Source organism: Portunus trituberculatus, chromosome 46 (assembly GCF_017591435.1).
Source record: "Portunus trituberculatus isolate SZX2019 chromosome 46, ASM1759143v1, whole genome shotgun sequence".
Classification (NCBI taxonomy): Eukaryota; Metazoa; Arthropoda; class Malacostraca; order Decapoda; family Portunidae; genus Portunus; species Portunus trituberculatus.
The window spans coordinates 28,887,735-28,895,234 of NC_059300.1; the positions used below are offsets into that span (position 1 = coordinate 28,887,735).

General features: G+C 42.0%; 1 protein-coding gene across 10 annotated transcripts in view; it reads left to right on the top strand.

Moving 5' to 3' along the window:
* The window catches only part of LOC123520139 (disintegrin and metalloproteinase domain-containing protein 11-like), a 722,595-nt gene that overhangs the window by 316,025 nt on the left and 399,070 nt on the right, over nucleotides 1-7,500 (top strand). The window lies entirely within an intron of this gene.

Below are 7,500 nucleotides of genomic sequence, written 5' to 3' on the forward strand. Positions count from 1 at the left end.
GTGTGTGTTTAGTAGTAAGTGGAAATATACAAATAGGTTTCATTTGGCAGTTTCTCTTTTTCCTCCTTATATTCTTGTGTTTTTTTCTTATTCTCCGACTTGTTCTTTGATGTATATGATTTTACTTCCTTCTCTGTTTCTCTTCTCATCTCTTTCTCTCTCTCTCTCTCTCTCTCTCTCTCTCTCTCTCTCTCTCTCTCTCTCTCTCTCTCTCTCTCTCTCTCTCTCTCTCTCTCTCTCTCTCTCTCTCTCTCTCTCTCTCTCTCTCTCTCTTTAATCCAGAGTTTCACCTTACTATTTTTAGACTCCTTACAATATATCCAATTATACAGTATAAAGTTAAGCTTATTAGAGAACGCTTTTGTTTAGACTCACGCCGATGAGAGAGAGAGAGAGAGAGAGAGAGAGAGAGAGAGAGAGAGAGAGACTAACACTCTGTACAAACACTCCACTTCATTATCCCAAGACCTCGCCCTCCCTGTGCACATATGATGCTCCTGAGGTGAAGCCCTTAGGTACACACACACACACACACACACACACACACACACACACACACACACACACACACACACACACACACACACACACACACACACACACACACACACACACACACATGTTGTCTTCCTTCTTCACTTGCTTCCTTTTTTTTTTCCTTCCTTTAATCATTCCTTACTTTTTTTATTTATTTTTTTATTTTCTTTCATACTTTCTTCAATCCTTCTTTCTTTCCTTCCCTTTTTTACTTCTTTCAGTCTTTTTTTCCTTCTTTTTTATTTCTTTCCTTCTTTTGTTCCTTCTTTTTTCCTTCCTTACTCCTTTTAATCATTCTTTCCTTCCTTTCCTTCCCTTTTTACTTTCTTCAGTCCTTCATTCCTTCTTTTCCTACCTTTCTTACTTACTTCATTTTTTTGCTCCTTCCTTTTTCGTTCCTTTCTTCCTTCGATTCTTCTCTCCTTTGTTTTCTTTCTTACTTCTTTAATCCTGTTTTCCTTATTTCTTTTCTTTTCTTCCTCCTTCAATTCTTCGTTTGTTCATTTCTTACATCCTTCAATTCCTTCCTTCTGTCTTTCCTTCCTTCCTTATTTCCTTTCTTCCTTTCTTTCTGTGTTTCTTTCCTCCTTCCTTGGTCACATTATTGCCTTGTCTCGGTAGTAAAACAGTGAAGTAAAAAGAGAACGTACGAGGGGAGGAGAAGTGTGGGGGAGACTAAAAATTTTTACATGTAAAGGAAATCTGGAGAAATTTATTGCCGGCCATCCCAAGAGTGAGAACTTATTTTGTGAGCATCTGATTAAACCGTGTGTGTTTTATCGTTCTTTTTTTTTCAAATGTTGTGCTTCATTTTATTATTTTTATTTTTATTTTGATCAGAATTTATGGCGTGTCTTTTTTCTATTTATTTTCTATCGTCCGTACGTGTTTTTTATATTCTCTCTCTCTCTCTCTCTCTCTCTCTCTCTCTCTCTCTCTCTCTCTCTCTCTCTATGTAGCCAACCATAGCCCGTAGTCATTACTCTTGGCAAACTGCTTGAACATCCGAGGCTTTGTAGGAAATCTAGTTTTTTAAGGCTTTGATTAAATGTTGCCGTGGCGGACTGGCAGCGGGGTTCAACCTTACAAATTGTCCGCTGACGGGAACCAATCAATATGCAAAACAAGCCATTCATAACCCAGGTGAGGAGGAGGTGAAGGTGGAGGAGGAGGAGGTAGAGGAGGAGGAGATAGAGGAGGAGGTAGAGGAGTAGGAGGAGGGGTCGCCATAGAAGGAATACAACCTCAAAATAACTTCAAAATAGTCACGTTTGTAGGTTGTGGTGGTCATGGTATTAGTGTGAAATCTCTGTCTCTCTCTGTCTCTCTCTCTCTCTCTCTCTCTCTCTCTCTCTCTCTCTCTCTCTCTCTCTCTCTCTCTCTCTCTCTCTCTCTCTCTCTCTCTCTCTCTCTCTCTCTCTCTCTCTCTCTCTCTCTCTCTCTCTCTCTCTCTCTCTCTCTCTCTCTCTCTCTCTCTCTCTCTCTCTCTCTCTCTCTCTCTCTCTCTCCCCATGCATATGTTCTTAAATAGAGGTAGTGGTGGTGGTGGTGGTGAAGGTACCGTGGCTGTTGTTTTAGGAGAGGCAGATGTTCAGGTAATGATGGAAAGGTGCAGCAGAGGTGTTATGTGAAGGAAAGACAAGGAGGGCAAGGAGGAGAAGCAAAGCATATATATACTGTTGTTTTAGGGAGGGTATAAATGTTGATGTAAGGATGAGGATGTAGAGGAAAGGTACATATGTGACATAGAGACGAAAGATAATGTGGAGGAGAAAATAAGGAAGGAGATAATGAGGTGGAAGTGGTTGTGTTAGATGTTATGTAAGGAGTTGTTAATAAAAGGAGGTGGAGATATGGAAGAAAGGATGCAGGAAAGGAGTGATGCGTGTTTTACGAAAGGAGGTTAGGCAGAAAAGGACGAAGAAATGGAGGAATTGTAAGAGAAGAAAATGAACACTGAGAGAAACAAAAAACGAATGTGTAGGGAGAAAAAAGAAAAAGACGAGAAGATCAGAAAGAAGAAAGGGAGATGAGAAAAAGAGAAGAAGGAAAAGATGGATAGAATGAAAGATACTGTGTTTATGGAAGGAAGGAAAAAAGAGGAAATAAATAAAAAAAGAGTAAAGAGAAATATCATTCGAAGAAGAAAAAGGTTAAGGAGAGGAAAATGAGAGACAGAGAGAGAGAGAGAGAGAGAGAGAGAGAGAGAGAGAGAGAGAGAGAGAGAGAGAGTAAAGAGGAAGTTAAAGGGGACCACTAGCCTCACACCTGTTGTTCACTAATGAATCTTGAATACCTGAACACTGCCTTACTGAAATAATGGTGAGCACAAGACACCAAACACTCTCTCTCTCTCTCTCTCTCTCTCTCTCTCTCTCTCTCTCTCTCTCTCTCTCTCTCTCTCTCTCTCTCTCATCAGGTTTTATCCATATGTCGCTTTCATTCACCCATTTGGCATTTTACACACACACACACACACACACACACACACACACACACACACACACACACACACACACACACACACACACACACACACACACACACACACACACACACACACACACACACACACACACACACACACACACACACACACACACACACACACACACACACACACACACACACACACACACACACACACACGTACATTTACTAACCAGAGAGAGAGAGAGAGAGAGAGAGAGAGGGGAGAGGAAGAGGGAGAGGTGTATATTGACCCAAGTTAAGCTTCGTGAGAACAATACCGCTTGTTAAGTCTGAAAATAATTAAATGCTGTGTTATAATGAAGCCACGCATTGGCCTGACATGGCGGGAAGGGAGAGGAAGGGAGAGAAAGAAGAGAGTAAGAGAGAGAGAGAGAGAGCTGGGAGAGGTGGGGAGAAGAAGGGAATGGAGAGGAAAGAAAGAGAATAGAGGAAAGAAATAAAATGAGAAAGGAGAGAGTAAGAAAGAGAGAGAGCTGGGAGAGGGGGGGGAGAAGAGAATGGAGAGGAAAGGAAGTGAATGGAGGAAAATAATAAAAGGGTTGACAGGAAAGGAAAAGTAAGAGATGGAACAGAGGACGGAAGAAAATATGAGAGGAATGGGAAAAGGATGAAAAAAAAAAAAGAAGAAGTAGAAGGAAATGGGGATGTAGGAAAAAGGGAGGAAAAGATGGGAGGAAAAGAAAAGGAAAAAAAAGGAAGCAGAAGAGAATGGGACATGGGAAAGAGAGGAAAAGATGGAAGGAATAGGAAATGGAGGAAAAGAGAAAGAAGAAGCAGCAGAATGGAACGGGACGTAAAAAAGGAGAAAAAGTTGAGAGAAAAAAGAGAAAGAAATAGAAAGTTAGAGAGAAGAGAGGAGCATAGAGAAGAGGAATTAATGAAGGAACAGGACAAAGTAGGGAAAAAAATGTAGAAGAGAGAGAATGGTGAAGCGATGGATAGAAAAGAAAGGAGGAAGAAAAGAAAAATGTAGAAATAAAAGAAGAATGGTGAGGAAGGAAGAAAGAAAAAGAGAATGAAGGAAGAGGGAGAAGAGAATATAGGAAAGGAATTAGGGACGAGGGGGAGGACATGGAAAGGAAGAGGAGGAGGAGGGGAGGAAGAACAGGAGGGGAGAAAGAGGAGGAGGTAGAAAGATGACAATAAAAGATAATTAATTTTCTACAACAAACATACCGAGAGAGAGAGAGAGAGAGAGAGAGAGAGAGAGAGAGAGAGAGAGAGAGAGAGAGAGAGAGAGAGAGAGAGAGAGAGAGAAATGTGGAAAGTAAAGGGAAGGAGTGAAGGGAGGTAAAAGGAAGATGATGGTGAGGGGGAGGGGAAGGAATGGAGGGAGGAAGGGGGGTGATGGGAAGGGAGAGGAAGGAAGGGGAGGAAATGGGTCTTGATGAGGAATACTTAATTAGGCACGTCTTTGAAAACCGGGAGGGAAATTTGGTGCTCTCTCTCTCTCTCTCTCTCTCTCTCTCTCTCTCTCTCTCTCTCTCTCTCTCTCTCTCTCTCTCTCTCTATCTTGCAGTATAGATTAAATTATTTCGCTTCTTTTCTCTCTTTTTTTTAGTAACCTCGTTAGGACCAGGTAAATGTTCTCCCCTTGTGTTTGTTTGTGCTTCTTTTCCTTCCTTATTTTACACGTACTTTTCTTTTCTTCAATAACATAAAGAAAAGAAGAAGAAGAAGAAGAAGTAAAAAGTAAAAAAATAGAGAAGTTTACACAAAAAATATGTATATGTATGCACTTATATTAATCTGACGTACCCCCCACACACACACACACACACACACACACACACATACCATGGAGAGACAGACACACGCATCACGGATTTCCTGTTCAGTTTGCTATTGTTGCAAATATTTGGCTTCGTCAGTGTGAGTGTTGGCAAGCAGCTGTGTGACGCCCCCTGCCGGTCCTTCCAGTGCTGGCAGGGGGCAGAGAGAAAGGTAAAATGGGAGACGAAAATTTTGGAAAGGTTGATGTCCGGGGTATATAACGGTGGTGCATAGGAGAAATTAGCGAGGAAAAGGGGAATATGACAGGGTAAACTAGAATTGACTAGCTCTGGCAGGGAGGCATTGGAAAACAGGGATACACTTGATTAAAAACGCACGGAATGATGCAAAACAGGAGGTTAGAAAAAAAAAAAAGAAGCATGGAAAGTGAATGAAGAGAAAATGGTCTTAGAATTAAGGAAAGACACGGTTAACCTTTTCAGTACCATGACAGCTTTTCATATTTATTCTGCTTACTATATAGAAATTTTATACAGCTCTTTGTGGGGATTAAAATAGTGAAGACTTTGGCTATTAATCTTCTGACCTCCATAGACCCTTCCTAATGTAAATAAAATCGTCTAATCATACCCAAAACTCATGGTAAAAAAAAAAAAAGCGTCCCAATACTGAAAAGGCTAATGAAAACTTGTTATGATAGGAAACAATTCAGCAGTGTAAGGAGTGGCAGGGAATGAAAATAAGCAAAATATGACAGGAGGGGGAAGAGGGAAAAGGAAGAAGCGATAGGAGGAGGAGGAGGAGGAGGAGTGACAGTTGAGGATTAGGAAGAGCAGGATTCTTGGATGGGGGAGGGAAACAAGCAGGAAACAAGAATATGGAGGAGGAAGTTTAGAGAGGAGGGGAAACTGTAGAGGGAAAAGGGAGAACATGCAGTATGGCCAGAAAGCAACAATAAATGACAGTAGAAAAGGAGGACACGATGACAAAAAGGAAAACGATGGATGAAGGGAAAAAGAAGGAGGAGGAGGAGGTGGGCTATGTGAGGTATAGTATAGAGAGAAGGGTGATATGGGGGTGGAGGGGAAAAAGGGGAAATATATAAAGGAAGTGTGTAAGGTTAAGCCCGGAAGCCAAAAGGGAAGTAAGGTTGACAGTCAGTTGACAGGCAAGGAGGAGGGGAGAGAGGGAGAGGCATGAAAAGATACACGGTAGGGAAAGTGAGAGGAGGGAGAGAGAGAGAGAGAGAGAGAGAGAGAGAGAGAGAGAGAGAGAGAGAGAGAGAGTGAGAGTGAGAGGTATAGGAGAGAGGAAATGAGAAGGCTGTAGTTTGACCTCTGGAAAAGAAATATTGTAGCCAAATCAAGAAGAGGGAAGAGAAAGAGGAAATGAAAGAGAAGAGAAAGTAAGAATGGAAGAACTGGTTAAAAATGACTTAGAGGCGAATGAAAGAAGGGTGTCGGTGGGAGAGGTAAAAGTTCTCACAAAGGGAGAGGACGTTTGAAGGCTGAGGGAAGGCAAGGCGCAAAGAAGAGAAAAGTGAGGTTTTAAATAAGCAACGCTAAACGAAAAGAAGTAAAGGAGAGAGAGAGAGAGAGAGAGAGAGAGAGAGAGAGAGAGAGAGAGAGAGAGAGAGAGAGAGAGAGAGAGAGAATACGAGCTAAACAAATTGAAATAAAATAACACAGAAACTTTAAAAAATGAATGAACACCAATAAAATTAAAAACCGAGATAAAAAAACGTAATAAATGTAAATCAAAATAATAATTAATTAATGCATAAATCTTAAGCCTCTCCGTCTCCCTTTCCCTCTCACTCTCCACCTCTTCCTCTCCCAGTCCTTTCCCCCACTCCACAGAATGAAGAACAAGAATATACCAGTCTTTCTCCCTCTCCCTCTTCCTCTCCCTCTCTTCCTGTCTCCATCCCCTGTCCTCCCTTTCCCTTTCTACCTTCTCCACCACTCCCTCTCCCAAATCTTTCTCCCCACTCCACAAAATGAAGAACAAGAATATAGCAGTTTATCTCCCTACCTCTCGCTCTCCCTCTCTTCCCTCCACCTCCACCTACCACTTCCCTCTCCCTTCCTCCACACTCCACAGTAAACCTCACCACACAATAATGAAAGTTTTGGTACACACACAAAAAAAAAGAGAAAAAGAAAGAAATTTTTTTTTATACCATTCGACATGAAAAGTGCCGTTAACACCTCCTCCGCCTCCTCCGCCTCCTCCGCCTTACCTCACCGAAGAAGCCTGTGACACTCGGCCGGGAAAGAGACATCGAATATCCGCCATCAGGATGTATCTGCATGTGGATCCGGATGTTAAAGACGGCGAGCTTCCCTTAACGGAGAGGAAACGCTGGAGATAACCGCTGAAAGGAGAAGTGAGAGGAGGAGATGGTACGAGGGAGAGGAAGCTGGGAGAGAGGCGGAGTAAGAAGGGTGTTTGTAGAATTGGGAAAAAAAAAAAAGGAAGAGGATGAAGAAGAGGAGGGAAAGGTAGGTAGGAGGAGGTAGAAGAGAGAGGAAGCAAGGAAAGAGGTAGAGTAAGAAGAAGAACGTTAAGAAAATGAAGAATTGAGAGGAAAAAAAAGGTAGGTAGGTAGGTAAGAGGAAGTAGAAGAGAGAGGAAGCAGGAAGAGAGAGAGTGAGTAAGAAATGTGTTAAGAAGAGTGTTTATAGAGCTGGAAAAAAAAGGAGGAGGAGGAGGAGGAGGGAGGAGGAAAAGGTA